The sequence below is a fragment of the Leptodactylus fuscus genome, chromosome 5 (genome assembly GCF_031893055.1).
Source record: "Leptodactylus fuscus isolate aLepFus1 chromosome 5, aLepFus1.hap2, whole genome shotgun sequence".
Lineage (NCBI taxonomy): Eukaryota > Metazoa > Chordata > Amphibia > Anura > Leptodactylidae > Leptodactylus > Leptodactylus fuscus.
Window position 1 is genome coordinate 25,600,103 of NC_134269.1, and position 22,631 is coordinate 25,622,733.

Genomic DNA, 22,631 nt, shown 5'->3' on the forward strand with positions numbered 1-22,631 from the left:
AACAGTCAGAAACGCCCTTCTGACCATAGAAGAGCTATGGTACCGGACCGTGAGCTCTTCACATCGGGCACAGATCGGGAAAGCCGACAGTGCACTGAACTCAGCGCACTGTCAGCTTTCCGGCAGTATATAGAACTGCCTGTGTGAAAAATGGTGAAAGGTCCTCTTTAAATCCAGGAAAGAGAGACGGATTTATGAGTTTATGACCCTGCTTCAAACATTGCAAGAAGGGATGAATCTGTCACATGGGTTCATGGCATCCCACAGAAATCACTGAACTGAGACGGCCATAAAAGAAGACTCTTTGAACTGATAAGAACATCACAAACTGATGGCTGTTTATTTGTCTGTACCAATAACCTTCTTCCACCTTCCCTCCTAGAATTCTATTCCTGAGTGTCCCTCTGCACATAAATATGCATCCCTCAGAAATTGTTTTTAGATATACCTGAAGAAGAAACCCAGAGCTTCGAAATGTTGTAATCTATCATTATTAGTTAGCCATTAAAAAAGGTATCAACTACTGAAGACTCTCAAGTGTGTGGAAGTGAGTGTTGGAGGGAAATGTCCCTATTTAAGGCCACATCTAGGATCATATGTGCTTGTGAGGTGAGTGAGTATATGAAATTCCTGATATAAATATAAAATTTAGCTATCTGCAGATGCAACTAAAGTGAGTTTACACTATACACACTAATCTTGTCATTACTTAAAAGTGTTTTTGAAATGTTTTAGAAAAAAATGAGCTGACTAAATAAAACTGTAATATAAAGAATATACCCAAGAACTTGTTTACTGATCCTGATCACTGTGGATAATACCGTTAAAAGACTTGACCAGATTATGAAAAAAAAAAAAATACACATCAAAAAAAATTTGAGATGCACTGAAACTGAAAAAGTTATGCTGGCTTAAACTGGAGTTACGGTTCTGTATATATATATACTAGCTGGTACCCACGACTTTGTCTGCGGTGATTGTAGAAGTGTGTATATACAGGCGCGGGTAAGGTTTTCGTACTGTGTATAAGGGATGGGATATGAAATGTAACTTTGTATCTTGTTTTTGCTCTAATTTAGAGAATACGTGAGACTTTTGTTTTGAAGTTACTTTGTATTTGAGCTGCTATATATACGGTGTTGTGAGAAACTTTACATAGTGACTTTGGGACAGATGTATTTGAAGTTAACCCTTTCCCGTCGATGGCATTTTTTGGTTTTGGTTTTTCATTTTTGACTCCCCTCCTTCTAAACCCCATAACTTTTTTATTTCTCCGCTCCCAGAGCCATATGACAAATTTTTCATGTCTGAGCATGCTCAGTAGGGAAAGAATGGCACTTAGCCCCTGAGCGGCTCCGAAATATATTAAAAAAAGGGAGCAATTACTGATGAGAGGGAACTTATTTCTGAACATGGACACATTATTTATATTGGGCAACTATTATATTTAAGGATGGCTATTACAAGGGCGGAATTATTATTTATAAGGGTGCTATTATAATTGGAAAATATTATAAATAATAGGCCCATCTTAAAAATAAAAGTTTTCCCCTTATAAGCAATAGTTCCCTCTTAAAAATATGCTTCCCCCCTCATAACAGTTCTGCTTTATAACTAATAGTCCCCCCCATGAGTAATAGTCCCCATGAATAATAGTTCCCCTTATAAATAATAGTTCTCCTCCTTATAAATAAAGGGGAACTATTATTTATAGCAAGGTGGGTATTATTTATAAATGGAGACTATTATTTAAAAGGGGGAACTATTTATAAGGTAGTATTATTATTTATAAGAAGGGACTATTACTGATAATGGGGACAATTTATAAGAGTGAACTATATATAAGGGAGAAAAACTATTAATGATAAGGGGACTATTATTTATGTGGAGGGACAATTCTGATAAGAGATTATTTATAAGGGAGCATTATTATTTATGAGCAAGGAATCTTAGCCCTCCTTAAATAAATAATAATGCCCCGTAATAAATAACGGTTCCTGCTTATAAATAATAATGCCCCCATATAAATAGTGCCCCTTATCAGTAATTGTTCCTCCTTATAAATAATACTCCCCTTATCATTAATAGTTCCCTCTTATAAATAATACTCCCTGCTTATAAACAATGACCACCTTATAAATATTATAAGCTACCTGTAAATAGGAACTATTACTTATTACTACTATTTATAAGTGCAGGACATGGCCACTTACATTGTATGGGGCCAATAAGAAGGAAATACTGTGTTAGGAAATTTTTATTTGAGTGAGTCAGGTATGTCTAAGAGGTGGTGATGGAGGGGGCCCACTTATGAAACCTTTGCACTTGGCACACCAATGTGTTAAAATGGCTCTGGCCATTTGTGGTACCTTTAAGGGGTTGTGCCCTTAGAGACACTTATATCCTATTCAAAGGAAAGTGAATGTGTCATATCACTTGGGGTCTGACCCCCGGTCCCCACCAATCATGAGAACGTCGGATCTAAAGTCCCCCTGCGTTATATCCCTGTGAATGAATTGCCTGTGTGCTTGTGTAATTGGCACTCCACTCACTTCTATGGGGTGCTTGGGACTGCAACCTCTGGTGATCCTGGCAGCTCCATATAAGGGAATGGACCACCAGTCACACAAACTCTCTGGTACTTCATTCACAAGGAGAATACAGGGGGACTTTCATTCCCCCATTCTTCTGATCACTGGGGGACCCAGAAAGTCAGATCCCCAGGTAAGTGTGTCTAATGAACAACCTCTTTAATATTGCTCCCATAATCTGTTAATGGCCTTTTTTTCTATATGAAATTTGTGAGAAAAAATTGACATAATCCAAAGCATTCCCTGATTCCTCTTTTTAAGGAATATATGAAGTCTCTTGATGACAAATGTTTAGCCCTAGGAATGATGGGCCATCTTATATGGACTTTGAAATCCCCAATACACTTACAAGAAAAGTTAATTTAACTCACCGATTCTGGCAGAACCCCTAACTCTCTTCTGCCAGATGATGTCAGAGGCAAGAAGGATCTGGAATCTTACATTTTTACTTGTCTGATCCCTTATTTCCTTGGGAGATAAGTCTCTGACAGTCAGAGACCCTGAAAGTAACCGTTTTTTAATGCGTATAGGTTTCTGCTTGGGGGGGTCCCAAGTAGACTCCACGAACGGAAACCTGAATGCAGATGTGAACCGGGCCTAAACATCACATTATAAAATACTAGCTGGTACCCGCGACTTCGTCTGCGGTGATTGTAGCAGTGGGTATGTACAGGTGTGGGTAAGGTTTTCGTAGTGTGTATAAGGTATGGGATATGAAATGTAACTTTGTATCTTGTTTTTGCTGTAATTCAGAGAATACGTGAGACTTTTGTGTTGGATGTAATTTGTATTTGAGCTGCTATATATACGGTGTTGTGAGAAACGTTACATAGTGACTTTGGGACAGAGGTATTTGAAGTTAACCCCTTCCCGTCGATGGCATTTTTTGATTTTGGTTTTTCATTTTTGACTCCCCTCCTTCTAAACCCCCATAACTTTTTTATTTCTCCACTCCCAGAGTCATATGAGGTCTTAATTTTTCTTGGGACAAATTTTTCTTCATGATGCCACCATTAATTATTCTATATAATGTACTGGGAAGCAGGGAAAAAATTCAGAATGGGGTGGATTTGAAGAAAAAATGCATTTCTGCGACTTTCTTAGGGGCTTTGGTTTTACGGCGTTCACTGTGCAGCCAAAATGACATGTCCCCTGTATTCTGTGTTTTGTTACGATTCCGGGGATACCAAATTTATATGGTTTTATTTACATTTTGACCCCTTAAAAAAATCCAAAACTATGTTCAAACATTTTTTTTTGAAAAGTCGTCATATTCCTACAGCCGTAATTTTTTTATACGTCCGTGTATGGGGGTGTATAGGGCGTCTTTTTTTGCGGGGTTGGGTGTACTTTTTAGTTCTACCATTTTCGGGAAATGTTATTGCTTTGATCACTTTTTATTCAAATTTTTATCAGAATCAAAAGAGTGAAAAAACGGCGGTTTGGCACTTTTAACCATTTTTCCCGCTATGGCGTTTACCGAACAGGAAAAATATTTGTATAGCTTTGTAGAGCGGGGGATTTCGGACGCGGGGATACCTAACATGTATGTGTTTCACAGTTTTTAACTACTTTTATATGTGTTCTAGGGAAAGGGGGGTGATTTGAATTTTTAATCCTTTTTATTTGTTTTTATATTTTTTTTACTTTTTTTTAAACTTTTTTTTTGCATTTATTAGACTTCCTAGGGGTATTGACATGGGTGGGCGGTGTCGCGGATTGTCAGAGCGGTGGGGGTTGGCAAACATAGCTGCTCCGGAGCGTTAAAGAGCGCCTCCTGGAATATCGTTAAGGTGAGGGGCAAAGTGGTAAAGTATATGTATATGTGATTGTGTGGGGTTAGAGGGCAATATGAATTTTGTGGCTTGCTATGGTCCAAAGTGTGTGAGATTGCAGAGATGGTGGTGTGAGTTTGGGTTTTGTGGGGGTCCTGGCACAAACGTATGTGCGCTGTTGTGACGAACAGTAGCCTATTGCGCAATCGAGTGTAGTGACTATGTTTGTGGAAAATTTCAGCCAAATCGGTCGAGTGGGTTTTGCGTGATTGAGGAACAAACATCCAAACATCCAAACATCCAAACATCCAAACACACAAACCCACAAACATCCAAACTCACAAACTTTCACATTTATAATATTAATAGGACAATTCTAGTATGTGTAATGATAGACATGTATAGAAGCATAGATAGATAGATTAGATAGATAGATAGATAGATAGATAGATAGATAGAAGATAGATAGATGATAGATAGATAGATAGATAGATAGATAGATAGATAGATAGATAGGAGATAGATAGATAGATAGATAGATAGATAGATAGATAGGAGATAGATAGATAGATAGATAGATAGATAGATAGATAGATAGATAGATTTTGGGGATATGTTAAAAGCAAAAGAAAAGTGAAGGAGACCATTGGAGTCCTGAAGAATGACAAAGGAGAAACAGTTAACATGGTTGAACAGCAGGTGGAACTACTAAATTCATATTTTGTATCCGTCTTCTCCCAAGAAACTAATGGAAATATCGACATTAATGGTGATGGAGATGAGGGGAAGGAGGACTCCAAGCTGACTATAAGCAAAGGTCTGGTAAGAGAGCACTTAGCCAAGTTACAGGAAACCAAGTCCCCAGGACCAGATGATTTACACCCTAGAGTCCTGAAAGAGATAGCAGAGGAAATAACAGAACCCCTTGCTATAATCTTCGGTAAGTCATGGGAAACAGGAGTGGTCCCTTTAGATTGGAAAAGGGCAAATGTTGTCCCCATCTACAAAAAGGGGAAAAGGGACGATCCAGGAAATTACAGGCCGGTAAGTCTGACCTCGATAGCAGGAAAAATCTTTGAGCAAATTGTCAAGGAACATTTACTTCGGTACCTGGATGGGAAGGCATTAATTAACCAGAGCCAGCACGGCTTTATGACCAATAAATCTTGTCAGACTAACCTGATTTCCTTCTACAACAAAATCACTGAATGGTTGGACCAAGGGAATGCCGTGGACATAGTATATCTTGACTTCAGTAAGGCATTTGATAAAGTATCACATAACCTTCTTATTGAAAAAATGATTAAGTATGGCTTTGACAAAAAATCAGTTAGGTGGATTCACAACTGGCTTAATGATCGGGCACAACGAGTAATACTAAATGGCTACACATCGAACTGGAAGAAAGTAAAAAGCGGGGTGCCGCAGGGCTCTGTTCTGGGCCCAGTACTTTTTAATATCTTTATAAATGATCTGGACGATGGAATTATTGGGGAACTCATAAAATTTGCAGATGATACGAAGATAGGAGGAATAGCCAAAACTAGAGAGGAGAGAGAGTGTATTCAAAAGAACTTAGACACACTGGAACAATGGGCTGAGGCCAACAAAATGGTATTTAACAGGGACAAATGCAAAGTTCTACATCTGGGTAACAGAAATGTAAAAAACATATATAGTATGGGAGGAATAGAACTAAGTGATAGCATAGGGGAAAAGGACTTGGGCATAATAGTAGATCACAAATTCAACATGAGCCAACAGTGCGGTGCTGCTGCAAAAAAGGCTAATAAAATTCTGGGATGTATTAAGACAAGCATTGAATCTAGATCAAGAGAGGTCATTATTCCGCTGTACTCTTCCCTGGTCAGACCACACCTGGAATACTGTGTACAGTTCTGGGCGCCTCAATTCAAGAAAGACATCGATATATTGGAGCAAGTCCAGAGAAGAGCAACCAAAATGGTGGAAGGTCTGCAAACCATGTCCTATGAGGAGCGGCTAAAAGAACTGGGATTGTTTAGTTTGCAGAAGAGAAGGCTGAGGGGAGATTTAATAGCAGTCTACAAATATCTGAAAGGTAGTCACAGTGCAGAGGGATCTACCCTATTCTCATTAGCACAAGGAAGTACAAGAAGCAATGGGATGAAACTAAAGGGAAAGAGATACAGATTAGACATTAGGAAAAACTTTCTGACAGTGAGGGTAGTGAGAGAGTGGAATAGGCTGCCACGGGAGGTGGTGGGCGCTCCATCAATGGAAATCTTCAAGCGGAATCTGGATAAACATATAGCTGGGATGATTTAGGAAAACCTGCACTTGCAGGGGGTTGGACCCGATGGCCCTTGAGGTCCCTTCCAACTCTACCATAAGAATAAGATAGATAGATAGATAGATAGATAGATAGATAGATAGGAGATAGATAGATAGATAGATAGATAGATAGATAGACAGACAGACAGACAGACAGATAGATAGATAGATAGATAGATAGGAGATAGATAGATAGATAGATAGATAGATAGATAGATAGATGATAGATAGATAGATAGATAGATAGATAGATAGATAGATAGGAGATAGATAGATAGATAGATAGATAGATAGATAGGAGATAGATAGATAGATAGATAGATAGATAGATAGATAGATAGATAGGAGATAGATAGATAGATAGATAGATAGATAGATGATAGATAGATAGATAGATAGATAGATAGATAGATAGGAGATAGATAGATAGATAGATAGATAGATAGATAGATAGATATGAGTTAGATAGATAGGAGATAGATAGATAGATAGATAGATAGATAGATAGGAGATAGATAGATAGATAGATAGATAGATAGATAGATAGATAGTAGATAGACAGACATTGATATGCTATATATACTTACACATATACACATCTACTCAAACACATACATTCATATACAACATATACACACATCTATCTACACACATACAGGACTCACACAGTATATAAGACACATAATGAAAACACAAGAAGCATCTTCAGCCCTGCATCTAGCATGATTTGTCTTCTGCCAATCTTCTCCTCATGGTAGGGAAGTTATGGGGCCCTTGAGGGTGTGGGGGTCCTGGGCAATTGCCCAGTTTGCTCCCCCTTAACGCCGGGCCTGGGGCCCGTTACCGGCTGAAGTAACTCCAGCCGCTAAACTATGTTTGGACTTTCCAGGGTTGGTCCAGTACAATGGACTAATTAACTGAGCAAAAAAAGTAGACACATACACAGCCTAACGGACCACATTGGCTAAAATGGGGTTCATCTTTTTTTTAAATTGAAAACCAACAGACAATAAAAGTTGTGTGTGCACAAACGTCTTTTCATCTGGCAATTCCGTTCAGAGTCTCTGAACAGAAACTCCAAAGCAGATGTGAATATAGTTTTAGCTAAAGAGAGCTATAGAGAGTAATCTAGTATTTTAGATTACTCTCCAGTTTCTGCTGCAAAGACTCTTTCTACAAAGTAAATTGCTAGCATAAGCTCTCCATAGACATTAATCAGCCAATAATACAAGGAGATTTCAGATCTGAAGTCTGAATAATTGTTAATGCAGCTGTGGATTAAAATATCATCTGTAACTCTTAAAATCTTAATAAGGTATAAAGTGAAAAAAAGGTTAAGAATGCAAGATGCGGTATTACTTACTGGCTAAATAGGATGCTCTCAAGGATATATGCAATCAAGCGAGCTCTCTCTTATATCCATTTGAAAGGAGATGTTATCTTACAGGTTGTTTCACATGACAATATTTGCTCCTAAGAATGCGCCACGTATTGTCACATGGGTAATAATATAACTATAAGGAAAGGTTAATGTGACATGTTCTTTAACTGTATTGTTGTATTGATCTATGATTTTGTGTATTATTAAAACAGAAAAAAAAAAAGCTCAGACTAGCAGACTCCTAACCATGTCAAAGTGGGTCAAAGAGACCTCACTAAACTTCATGAACAATAAAACTGTAAATTCAAACTCAGGTATATTTGGATAAGTTTTAACTTCAAGAAGATCAGTTTTTACTAACTAAAAGAGAACCTTAACCCCTTCCCGCTGGAGAAATTTTTTGTTTTTCCGCTTTTGACTCCCAAGTGGCCGCCATATTTAAACAATCGGGGTTAAAGGCATAAACTGGGACAATGTGCTTAAAAGGTGGGGAACACAAACTAAATGGGATATTTTCTAAAATATCCAAAATAGGGCTTGTGAAAATACAACTTATTGTATTAAAAACAATGTAGCTAACTGACATGGTAAGAAGTGCAATGATTAATAAAAAAAAAAAAAAAGAAAGAGCTTATAATACTAAAACAAAAAGGCAAATAAGGCAATAAAAATTGTACGAAGAAAGTAGACACGGTAGCAAAAATTCTAAGAAGAAAAATAAATTGTGTAAAAGACAAAGGCAGAAAAGATCAAGGCAGAGAGAATAGTTGCCAAGAAAACACAGTACCACATGCCGGAGAATTAGATACGCACATTAGCACATAGTACAACACACCGGAGGATTAGAAACGCACATCTGAACACAGTTCCACAAGCCGGAGGATTAGATATGCGCACTAGCACACAGTACCACATGCCAGAGGATTAGATACGTGCATCTGAACACAGTTCCACATGCCGGAGGATTAGATATGTGCCTCTGCACACAGTTCCACAGACCAAAGGATTAGATAAGCGCCTATGCACACAGTTCCACACGCCGTAGGATTAGATTAGCGCCTCTGCACACAGTACCACACACCGGAGGATTATATATCCGCCTATGCACACAGTACCACACCCCGGAGGATTAGATATGCACATCTGCACATAGTTCCACATGCCAGAGGATTAGATACGTGCATCTACACACAGTTCCACACACAGGAGGATTAGATAACCACGACAGAACACAGTACCACACACCATAGGATTAGATATGTGGCTCTGCACACAGTACCACACCCGGGAGGATTAGATCTGTGCCTCTGCACACAGTATCACATCTTGAACGATTACATACGCGCATAAGAACATAATACCACATGCCGGAGGATTAGATATGTGCTTCTGAACACAGTTCCACACGCCGGAGGATTGGATACGCGCCTCTGCAGACAGTTCCACACGCCGGAGAATTAAATATGCGCGTCAGCACACAGTTCCATACGCCGGAGGATTAGATACGCACCTCTACATACAGTACCACATGCCGGAGAATTAGATACACGTATCTGCACACAATTCCACACGCCAAAGGATTAGATACGTGCGTTAACACACAGTACCACATGCCAGAGGATTAGATACCCATGTAAGAACACAGTACCACACGACTTTGAATTAAATACATGCATGAGCACACAGTAACACACACCATAGGATTAGATACGCGCGTCAACACACAGTACCACATGCCGGAGGATTCGATACATGCATCAGCGCACAGTACCACACACCAGAGGATTAGATACGTGCGTCAGCACTAAGTACCACACGCTGGAGGAATAGATATGCAGCTCAGCACACAGTACCACATGCTGGAGGATTATACAGTATACATAGCTCAGGTCACAGTATCACAAAAAAGAGCTTTACTCCAGGTTTCCATAGCAACACAGCCATTTTTCTTCACTACTATATGTCAGCATTAAAGGGGCAGGGTGCTGTGGATGACACTGTTACTCAAGGTCACATTCACACAGCTTTACTCCAGATATCTATAACACCCGATCACAGGTTTTTCACTGATATCCAAACTGAGATACACATGATCATATGACGCTTACAGACACAAAAACAAACGTCATTCAAAATACACCAGTGCAAAACTGGGCAATTATGGGACCACTACAAAAACAAAAAATGAAATATACCCATGCGAAGCCAGGTCCTCCTGCTAGTAAATAATAAAAAACTAAAAAGTGACAATGTGGACCCTCTGGGTGTAATGGTGGATGAGGAATAAGCAGATCTATACAATGCCTTTTTATTTATTGTATTTACACAGGAAAATCCCATGACCAATGGCATCATTAGGGGTTATTAATGTCACCTGTTTAACTCAGGAGGAAGTGCGGCATCATGTTTAAAATACTAAAATATACAAATCACCAGGTATGTATGGCTTATACCCCTGAGTTCTGAGGAAATTATGTACCATGATACACAAACCCTTATATCTAAATTTCACTGATTCAATAATGATGGAATCTGTTCCACAATATTGGCGCATAGCAAATGTAGAGCCAATATTTAAAAATGGGACTAAGTCTCTACCGCACTATGCCATGTCAATGCAAACACACACAAAAATTGTAAATGTCTTACTAGTGTTTAAGAAAGTATGGGAGTGGTGACTACAATTCATGTCCGATACAGACACTGTTGGAGAGTGATGTAACCCTAAATATTCCTTCCAGTCACCTTGGCTCTCAAAAACAGCTGTTTATCCTAGTAAGGTCAGTCCCACAGTCGTGGGAGAATTCAGTGATCAGTGGAGAGAGGCAGTGATCTGGTGTGACTGCAGGTGGGTTGGCCATCCACCTATCAGATATTTATGGCCTATCCTAAAGATATCCTAAAACCTAAGTCATGGACAACCCCATTAAATTAGCACGTGGTGCGCCGTGTTCATGTAAACGTTTGTTCAGATGTGCCACGCACCACTGTGAGAGCACTGGATTCTCCCACCAGTATTGGAGGAGTCTGATATAACTTCCTTGCATGTGGTGCGGACGGAGAGGAACTTAACCGCAGTATGAGAATCCACTATAAGGAAGAGAAGTATTCTTAGAATTTTCTTTGTACTGATGTTCTTAAAGGGAGTTTGTCTGCAGGAAATTTGGTGGAGTTTTGTTGGGCAGCTTAAACACTCTTCAGGTTTTGCTTTCCACTGTAGATAACTGCCCCTAACTGCAGATAAAGTGTGCCAGACCCCAGGGGTGAACCATGGCTTTCTGCCGCCTGAAGCAGACGTCAGAAAGCCGGGCCGAGCGGAGGGGGCGGTGCCGAGCGGAGCGAGCGTCTTTAGCAGGCAGAGAGCAGGCACGGAGAGGACCTGTTCTCTGCCTGAACATGAGGGGTGGCCGCTGGAGCAGCGCTGCGTCCACCGGGCCTCCCCAATCTACCGCTCAGTGACGGTGACCTTAAGCCAGTCCAGGACAGCTTGTCCTGGACTGGCTTAGGTCAGCAAAAATGCCGCCCTCCCCGTGGCCCTGGCATAGCGCCGCCTGAAGCGGTCGCTTCAGGTCGCCTCATGGGAGGTGCAGCGCTGCCAGACCCCTTGTGAGACCATATGCTGGTGCGGTTGGACCTGGGTTCTGGAGTGGAGTGTGTCCGGATGAAGGCATTGAAGCTATGGACTGGCCCGCCCGTTCCCCAGACCTGAATCCGATTGGGCACATCTGGGACATCATGTCGCGTTCCATCCATCAACGTCATGTTGCACCACAGACTGTCCAGGAGTTGGCAGATGCTTTAGTCCAGGTCTGGGAGGAGATCCCTCAGGAGACCATCTGCAACCTCATCAGGAGCATGCCCAGCCATTGTAGGGAGGTCATACAGGCACGTGGAGGCCACACACACTACTCAGCCTCATTTTGACATGTTTTAAGGACATTACATCAAAGTTGGATCAGCCTGTAGTGTGTTTTTCCACTTTAATTTTGGGGGTGACTCCAAATCCAGGCCTCCATTGGTTAATAAATTTGATTTCCATTGATGATTTTTGTGTGATTTTGTTGTCATCACATTCAACTTTATACAGAACAAAGTATTCAATGAGAATATTTCATTCATTCAGATCTAGAATGTGTTATGTGAGTGTTCCCTTTATTTTTTTGAGCAGTGTATATTTTTTATGGCAGGTTCTTGGAACTGCTCAAGTAAGGGAAAGAGTTCTTTTGTGGGTTAATAAGGCTACTTCACCCTCCCACAGAGTCTGTATTGGACATTAGATGGACAGACAGTGGGCCAGACTTTCAACAACACTGGTAAGGCCCTTCCATTTTTTCAGCATGTTTTTATTGAAGTGTGGTTATTTGAATGCTAGTTATAGATGCTGGTGGTTGGAAGGAGACATATCTCGCGGTACATACTACCTATGGTTACTTTTATGGTATTTTTTTGCTATTTGAGGCCTTTTAATTGTGTGTGTTAAACATTATGTGTTCATATAGTTCACAGGACAGAGTTTGTAGATCTATTAGTAATGTTTAGCCAGGTCACGTAGAACGTTTTGACCTGGTTAGCAGTAGAGATGAGCGAACGGCGTTTGATCGAATTGATATTCGATCTAATATCAGGCAGTTCGAGGTATTCGATTCCAATCGAATACCACGAGGCAAACGCACTAAAAATTCGTATCCCTTCCCACCTTCCCTGGCGCTTTTTTGCACCAATAACTGTGCAGGGGAGGTGGGACAGGAACTACGACAACGGAGGCAGTTAAAAAAAAATCAGAAAAAGGAATTGGCTAAATCAGGTGACCTCCAATTTATACGAATGGTCGATTTCAGATTCGGGTCATATGAGACTGTGAACTATGTGACTGTGAGACAGGGATAGATGTACTGGCAGGGTTAGCTAGGGATTACCTTTATTTAGGTGGGAATGTTACTCAAACAGCTCTTTGGGGCTCTATCTAGCTGACTTTTTCCCATAGGAATGCATTGACCAGCGTTGATTGGCCGAATGCCATACAGTGTACAGCATTCGGTCACAGCAGTCTCCATTGTGGTCCGATCTTAGACTCTGCTACCTCAGGCAGAACCAGCGTTGATTGGCCCGAATGCCGTACTCTGTACTCAATGCATTCCTGACAGGGTTCCCGACGAGATAGTGGCGTAATACAGGTACTTGGGCATGATGTAGCAGAGCTGAGTGTGCGCTGAGCTCTGCTACACCCGATATGTGTATGACAGGAGGAGTAGATGGAGGGATGGTTGGGTGTAATGCAGAGCTGTGTGTGTGACAGGAGGATTAGATGGAGGGATGGTTGGGTGTAGTGCAGAGCTGTGTGTGTGACAGGAGGAGTAGATAGAGGGATGTTGGGTGTAGTGCAGAGCTGTGTGTGTGACAGGAGGAGTAGATGGAGGGATGGTTGGGTGTAGTGCAGAGCTGTGTGTGACAGGAGGATTACATGGAGGGATGGTTGGGTGTAGTGCAGAGCTGTGTGTGTGACAGGAGGAGTAGATGAAGGGAGTATGAGAATCCACTATAAGGAAGTGAAGTATAGCATAAGAAAGGCATCTTTGGAAAGTGTAGAAGCCATTCTACAAGGTGCTGTCATTAGTTTGATACTCATTTTCCTGCTGACAAACTCCCCTTAATAGAACTGTATATTTAGTTGCTTTCTTTACCCCTTGACAATTTTGATCCCCTGAGGGGGTCCTAGTAATTGCAGAAGGAAGTTAGACAACTATATATTTTATGGCAGGTTCTTGGAACTGCTCATGTAGGGAAAGAGCTATTTTGGTGCTAAATAGGGCTATTTCACCCTCCCACAGTGTCTGTATCGGACATTAGTTGGACCAAGAGTGGGCCAGAATTTCTACAGCACTGGTAAGGCCCTTCCTGTAAGGAAATTGTTAGAGGAGCAATTCCCAGTAGCTGCTGGAACCATGGGGAAAGGGTCACAACAATACAGTCAGCCCTAAGCTTGAACCCATCGCTGCCCCTACCTGCTTGCCTCACTGCCCTAGGCGGCAGAGGACAACTGTTCGACAAGCCCTTCCTAGATATATGTGATGACACAGAACGCAAACAAGACAAACAACACAGAAGAGGAGCCAGCAAGCCAAGGGTCAAAAGTCAGAGAGACAAAGCAGTACAAAATCGTATCCAAAGAGTAGTCAAAAGGGAAGCCAAAGGTCAGTAATACAATAGTCACAGAAAGAGGAGCTTAGCAGGGACAAGGTCTAAGGACAAAGTCTCAATAGCCAGCAAACCTGTGTGGGCTGATGACCTGTATATAGGAAGCCCAGGACCTGCCCCAGACTTGACTGGTAGACAGGCTGTCAATCACGCAGGCAAGGCTAGAATTAACTATTTCATGAACAGAGGGAGACAAGGTGCAGGAGATGGGTGTGGTGGAAATTCAATTACAGAGGAGAGGTAATAGAGCAGTGTTTACACAGCATGCGAGTGGAGGGTGTAGCAGAGACCTGAACATCCATTTTTTTTTCAGCATGTTTGTATTGACAGTGATTGTGGTTATTTGAATGCTAGTTATAGGTGCTGGTGGTTGGAAGGAGACGTATCTCGTGGTACATACTACCTGCGGTTACTTTTACGCGGGTTCCCACGGGACGTAAATGCCGCGATTTGGAAACACTGCGGGAAAAATCGTGGCCCTTTACAGTGCAAGCAAAGGGGATGGGATTCATGTGAATCCCATGGCCACTCTGCATAAAAATCTGTAGCGTGAACACGCTGCAATTTTCAAAACCGTTGCGGTTTTGAAAATCGCAGCATGTCAATTATATCTACGGAAACGCCGGCTGAAAATTCCGCGAACTTTCTGTTGAAAGCAGTGCGTTCACGCGGCGGTTCTTTCCACAGAACTTTTGCGCTGTGATTACGTCCCATGGGGCCTTAGCCTTATGGTATTTTTTTTGCTTGTGTGTGTTAAACATTATGTGTTCATATAGTTCACAGGACTGAGTTTGTAGATCTATTAGTAATGTTTAGCCAGGTCACCTAGAACGCTTTGACCTGGTTAGCAGTCTTCTACAGTTCTTTTTCTATTGTCATAATATTCAAAAGAATAGATCAAACATTAACTGTGATCCACAGAACTTACCAGATCTAATGTAACAATGTATTTAAAGAACATGTCACCGTTACCATTTACCATTTTTTATAGTTAATTCTACCAGCGTGACAATATTTGCCATGCTCTCGTGAGTTAGATGTCCTTCCAGATGGACATTTACTGAAAAAAGCTGATTGGAGACATTGATTACAAAATATAAAACTTCACTTTTATTGCAAAAGTATAGAAAAAAACAAAAACTAGACGGGCAAAGCAAAATATTCACTAATACCGCCCAGTCACAACAGTGTATAACAGGCATGTAGGGGTCCAGCCTACATCTGAGAGGTGATAATAGCTTTCATCCTCAATCTGCCTGGACTCCCTCAACCAAATGTGCATGCCAGTTCGATGTCTGAAGCAGCAACCCATATATTGTGATGTGTACAATGTTTTAGGAACAATGCATCCCCTCCTATCCTGAGGCTACTGGCTTAATGCCACAACAGGACTGTGAAAGGAAACAAGGCCCAATGCACATGGGTATAAACCACTTAGGCACTGCATTTGACATATAGCGCTGACTAAACTGCCCAACTGGATAGTCCTACGCGTTTCCTCTATTAGATTCATTAGGGGCTCTTAAAGTAGCAGACAAATAGCGTAAAAACTGCTGTTTTTAACACATTAGCGATGACCCTGAATGCACCCAAAAAGGGGGGCTCTACTTGTTTACTTCCTGACATATATAAACACTTACCTGCCATCCCCTTTCATTTGTAATATAAGAGACACTGATATACCCTAATAAGTCACTCACACCAGTGTCCACTAGAACCACACAGTGGCATACAAAAGGTAACCAATCAAAGTATTAATTTCCCTCCTTGTGACAGCGGGACATTTAAAGAGGACCTTTCATGTCCTCAACAATGTGCTGTATTTTATACCACTAGAAAACTGATAGTGCGCTGAATTCATAGTTACATAGTAGATGAGGTTGGTAAATGACACCAGCCCATCAAGTCCAACCTATAACCTTATAACAGTTGATAATAATAATACATTTTATTTATATAGCGCCAATATATTCTGCATCACTGTACAATTTGTAGGGTTCAGATACAGACAGATACATAACAAAGAACGTCATTTCACACAATGGGACTGAGGGCCCTGCTCGCAAGAGCTTACAATCTATGAGGTAGAGGGGGTGACAGAAGAGGTAACAGAGGCGGTATTGCTTATACAGTATTCATACAATTTTGTAATAGAGGTGCCTGTCATTACACAAACAAAACTTTATGAGCCATCACTAGTGGTGTCCTGTAAAATGTGGATGGAGCTTAGACAAATAAAGTTAGCCTGAAAAGACATCATATCATGTGGGGTAACGTGGGGTAACGTGGGAGCGGGGACAGAGGAGGGTTAAATTTTGGGGATTCTAATTGTAGTACGGAAGAGTTTGCATTAGGAATTGTGATAGGCCTGTCTGAAAAGATGTGTCTTTAGTTTGCGTTTGAAGCTGTAGAAGTTGGGAGTTAATCTGATTGTCCGGGGTAGAGCATTCCAGAGAAGTGGTGCAGCTCGGGAGAAGTCTTGTATACGAGCGTGGGAGGTTCTGATAATAGAGGATGTAAGTGTTAGGTCATTGAGTGAATGGAGAGCACGGGTTGGGCGGTAGACAGAGATGAGGGAGGAAATGTATGGAGGTGCGGCATTATGGAGAGCCTTGTGGATGAGGGGGATAACTTTATATTTTATTCTATAATGAATAGGCAGCCAATGTAGTGACCGGCACAGACAAGAGGCATCGCTGTAGCTTCTAGCCTGATAGCCTGTTGATCCAGAGAAAGCCAAAAAACCCCATGAGGCTGTATGTCAATTGCTCCATGTCTAGGGGAAATATTCCTTTCTGACTCCAGAACCCGTAACCCATAATATTTTTCTGCTTGAGTAAAACATTCAGGTGATCTTTGAACTTGCTCAATGAATCCATAGCCTTGCTGTTCTTACTGTAAAGAATCCCCTTCTATGATGCTGGTGAGCTTTTTCTCCTTCAAATGTAGAGGATGTAGAAAGTTCTTTGTGCTGTCCCTTCATGTATTTGTAGATTGCTATTATGTCTCCGGTGGAGGTGTGGCTTACAATATTTTAGTTTGTCCTAGGTTGTGTTGCCACCAAGAATATTTAATATAAGTATCAGATCATGGGGGTCTGACTGCTGAGACCCCCACAAATTCTGAGAACAGCGTGGTTTTCGCCCATTGCAAATCCAGCCTGAGACCGTAGCCAGACTGAATGTCGGTGTGCCCCTGCTGGACAGGACACGTCCACTCTCCCATTCACTGCAATGAACGCTCGAGATAGCTAAGTGTTGTACTTTGGTTATCTCCAGCCCTCCTATTGTAGTGAATGGTAGGGTAGATGCCTCCTGTCCGGCAGGGGCATGCCGACATTCAGCAGATAGAGGATATATATTTTTGGTGGCATAACCCCTTTAAAAACAGATCCATTCCTGTCCATGGTAACCTGGCCAACACCTGATATCTTCCGCAGAGGAACTCATAGGCACAACTTTGCTCGGCCCCTAAGAAGTCAGTGCATAATACTGCCTCTAGAAGACTGAACCGTATGGTGAGCTGCAATACCAAGGTTTTACAATACATAATAAGCCCACTTGCCAGCGCTACGCCTCGCTGTGACTATGCAAGCAAACTAGACAAGGAGTTAACTTTTTCAATGTAATTAACCAAAAGTTCAAAGTATGTGCACCGCCTTATAGGAGTCCGACATACAGGTATCAGTACTATCAGACCACATGGCGTAACTGATGACCTCAGTATCATGGGAGTCATCTGCCTCAGTGCAACAATACAGATGTAGCAGAGTTTTAACCTGATCTTCTGCAACTGCAGCATGATATCTTATCACAGAAGACAACATGAAACACAGCTATCCCGGAGATAGGTCTTCAAAGAAAACTCCTTTAAGCGCCCTGATTTTGCCAATTGAAATGTATGGAGCTATGTGCATACTGCCCCACTGAGCTTCAGCAGCAAAAAGGGGCAAACAACAAGTATTCAGTTTTGGTTGCAAATACATGGGGAAAAGGGGGGCCTCCATCAACAAAGACAAAAGCAAATACGATAGGGAAGAACACAGATCAAATCGCCACCTCAGTCAACCCTAGAGAAACTATAAAGGTGGACAGAACAAATTCCCACCTACAATAACCTGTAAGGTACTGTAAAGATAGACAGAAGAAATTTCCACCTCAGCCAACAGAAAACCTGCAAAAGGGGACAGAATAAACCACTACCTCAGTCAACCTGTGGGTACTTGCAAAGGGGGACAGAAGAAAGTGTCACATCACCCAACTTGTGAGAACCTGTGGAGGGGGACAAAATAAATTGCCACCTCATCAAACCCATGAAGAGTGGCAGAGGACCTGTGAGGGCCTGTGAAGGTGGACAGAAGAAAGTGCAACCTCATCCAACCTATGAGCAACTGCAAAGGCGGACAAAAGAAAGTGCCACATCCAACCCATAAAGACTGGCAAACGATAGAAGAAAGCATCACATCAGTCAACCTGTGAAGACCTGTGAAAGAGGACAGAAGAAATTTCCACCTCAACCATCCATGAAGATCTGCAAAGAGGGACAGAAGAAAGTGACATATCAGCCATACAATGAGGACCTGTGAAGAGGGAGAGAAGAATCTTCTACATTAGCTATCCTGTTAGAAAATGTGAAGGGGGAGAAGAAAGGACCACCTCAGCCAACTTGTGAGGACCTCTGGAGAGGGGCAGAAGAAAGCACCACCTCAGCCAACTTGTGAGGACCTCTGGAGAGGGGCAGAAGAAAGTGTCATCTCAGCCAACTTGTGAGGACTAGAGATGAGCGAACACCCAAATGTTCGAAGTTCGAAATCCGATTCGAACAGCCGCTCACTGTTCGAACGGGTTTCGAACCCCATTATAGTCTATGGGGAACATATACTCGTTAAAGAGGACCTTTCATCAGATCGGGCACATGCAGTGTTATAAACTGCTGGAAAGCTAACAGTGCGCTGAATTCAGCGCACTGTCGGCTTTCCCGATCTGTGCCCGGTGTAAAACGCTATCGGTCCCGTTACCGTAGCGCGTTAGTGTCAGAAGGGCGTTTCTGACAGTTAGCCAGGGACGCCCTTCTGCCCAGCAGCGCCTATCGCACTGTACTGTGGAGCGAGGAGGAACGCCCCCTCCCTCTGCTCACAGTGCTCTTCCATAGACAAGTAATATCAGGAGACGGAGGGGGCATTCCTCCCCGCTCCACAGTACAGCGCGATAGGCGCCGCTGGGCAAAAGGGCGTCCCTGCCTAAGTGTCAGAAACGCCCTTCTGACTGTAAAGCGCTACTTTACCGGGACCAATAGCACTTTACACCGGGCACAGATCGGGAAAGCCGATAGTGCGCTGAATTCAGCGCACTGTCAGCTTTCCAGCAGTATATAACACTGCCTGTGCCCGATCTGATGAAAGGTCCTCTTTAAGGGGGAAACCCAAATCCGTTTCAGGAGGGTCACCAAGTCCACTATGACACCACAGGAAATGAAACCAAGCCCCTGGAATGACACTGGGACAGCAGGGGAAGCATGTCTGGGGGCATATAAGTCACTTTATTACATGGAAATCCCTGTCAGCTTGCGATTTTAACAAGCTAATTTTTTCCCATAGGAATGCATTGGCCAGCGTTGATTGGCCAGTCTCCAGAATTCGGCCAATCAGCGCTGGCTCTGCCGGAGGAGGCGGAGTCTAAGATCGCTCCACACCAGTCTCCATTCAGGTCCGACCTTAGACTCCGCCTCCTCCGGCAGAGCCAGCGCTGATTGGCCGAAGGCTGGAGACTGGCCAATCAATGCTGGCCAATGCATTCCTATGGGTATGCGGTGATGCAGCAGAGCTGAGCGAGTGCCGAGCTCGGCACACGGTCAGCTCTGCTGTGCCAGAGACTCAGCAGACTTGGCAATGCCATTGCATTGCCAAGTCTGCTGAGTCTCTGCACAGCAGAGATGAGTGTGTGCCGAGCTCAGCTCTGCTGCATCACCGCATACCCATAGGAATGCATTGGCCAGCATTGATTGGCCAGTCTCCAGCCTTCGGCCAATCAGCGCTGGCTCTGCCGGAGGAGGCGGAGTCTAAGATCGCTGTACACCAGTCTCCATTCAGGTCCGACCTCCGCCTCCTCTGGCAGAGACAGCGCTGATTGGCCGAATACTGTAGACTGGCCAATCAACGCTGGTCAATGCATTCCTATGCGGTGATGCAGCAGAGCTGAGTGTGTGTGGTGAGCTCGCTACGCCACCGGCGTAGTTAAGCACAGCACACACATTCAGCTCTGCTTCATCATGCCAATAGACTGCATTCTATTAGCATGATGAAGCAGAGCTGAATGTGTGTGGTGAGCTCATTACGCCTCCGGTTCTGCCGGAGGAGGCGGAGTGTAAGGTCGGACCTGAATGGAGACTGGTGTGTAGCGATCTTAGACTCCGCCTCCTCCGGCAGAGCCAGCGCTGATTGGCCGAATGACGTCTTCTGTATCTCATTCGGCCAATCAACACTGCTCAATGCATTCCTATGGGAAAAAAGTTTATCTCACAAAAAACACAATTACACACCCGATAGAGCCCCAAAAAGTTATTTTTAATAACATTCCCACATAAATAAAGGTTATCCCTAGCTATCCCTGCCTGTACAGCTATCCCTGTCTCATAGTCACAAAGTTCACATTCTCATATGACCCGGATCTGAAATCCACTATTCGTCTAAAATGGGGGTCACCTGATTTCGGCAGTCAATGACTTTTTCCGATTTTTTTCAATGCCACCGGTGTCGTGGAAGAAAGTACCACCTCATCCAACCCATGAAGACAGACAAAGGATAGAAGAAAGCGTCACATCAGCCAACCTGTGAAGACCTGTGAAAGAGGCCAGAAGAAATTTCCACCTCAACCATCCATGAAGATCTGCAAAGAGGGACAGAAGAAAGTGACATATCAGCCACACAATGAGGAATTGTAAAGAGGGAGAGAAGAATCAGCAACATTAGCCATCCTGTGAGAAAATGCGAAGGGGGAGAAGAAAGTGTCATCTCAGCCAACTTGTGGAGGGGGACAGAAGAAAATGCCACCTCAGCCACAACACAAGGACCTATATAGAGGGACAGAAGAATCTGAAACATTAGCTAACCTGTGAGAAACTGTGAAGGAGCAGAAGAAAGCACCACCTGAAGCAATGCATGAGGAAGGACAGCAAGAACTGCTACCTCGGTCCCTCCATGAAATCTATGATTAGTGACTGATTACTTTGTGATTTATTTAAATTTGATCAAATAATAAAATAAAATAATTTGTGGTCTTGGGCAGGAGAGTAGGAGGGAAGGACAGAAGTTGTGAGATATGAGCTGGGAATCATTTCCCGACCACAAAAGTCTACAGAGATCCCTCAGTAACAAACGTGATATACCAAATATATAAGAGAACTACGTCACCATAGGAAGCCGAGACAATCCTGTGCTGCAGTGATTGCAGAGCTAACAGCAGTGAAAGACACAGCCCAAGCTCTCGGCAATCAGCAGGCGTTGGTGGTATAGTGGTGAGCATAGCTGCCTTCCAAGCAGTTGACCCGGGTTCGATTCCCGGCCAACGCAGCAAATACTTTTTGCACGTAATTTTTCTGCAGAATATCTTTATTTCCCTAATTTTTATCATTATTTATTTTTGCTTCTTTTATTGGCATTTTATCATCAAAACAGCGTTGCCACGTCTGTATATCTATGTACTATCGATTCTGAGCAGTGTAATAGTACTGGGGCAGACAGGAGGACAGTCCAGACTTCCGTTTGGGGTAATATAGAGGGATTTAGGGTCATTTGCAGGGAGAGTTCCTGCTGTGCACATGTTGGGAGGAGTCCTGTAATCCGGTATTGAGGTGAATAGGTTGCTTTTAGGTCGTGTCCATGTTAACTGAACTCTATAAGATGCAATTCAGACCAATATATATATATATATATATATATATATATATATATAGTGGTATTGGTATGCATTGATTCTTATAGAATATATATATTTATATATATATATATTATTGCACCTTTTTGGTGAGTGTTCACATGTAGCAAATTGTTACTGCAATGACAATTCTACTGCAATGTGAATTTTTGCAATTTTTTTTTTACTATATGCAATGTTAAGACATACCGATTTGTCAATGGTGTAAATCAGTGTATTGCAAGCGAAGTAACGTGTATACATTGCAATTGTACATGCAATTCCCTAAGGCTGGGTTCACACGGTGCAATATTACTGTGGCAGGAAGGACCCGCTAATATGGAACATTTAAAAAAAAAACCATTTTTTATTTTTTTTCTAAGCCTAAGTTTACACAGTGCTTCTTTACTGAAGAAGTGCATGCAGTTTTTCATTGCAGTAATGAGTAGCACATGTTAGCAGAGGT

At 42.4% G+C, this 22,631-nt stretch overlaps 1 non-coding gene across 1 annotated transcript; it reads left to right on the plus strand.

The window, feature by feature from the left end:
* Positions 1–21,750: 21,750 nt before the first annotated feature.
* On the plus strand, positions 21,751–21,822 carry TRNAG-UCC (transfer RNA glycine (anticodon UCC)). Its single transcript has one exon. It is a non-coding gene; the product is annotated as a tRNA-Gly (tRNA).
* The last annotated feature ends 809 nt before the right edge of the window (positions 21,823–22,631 follow it).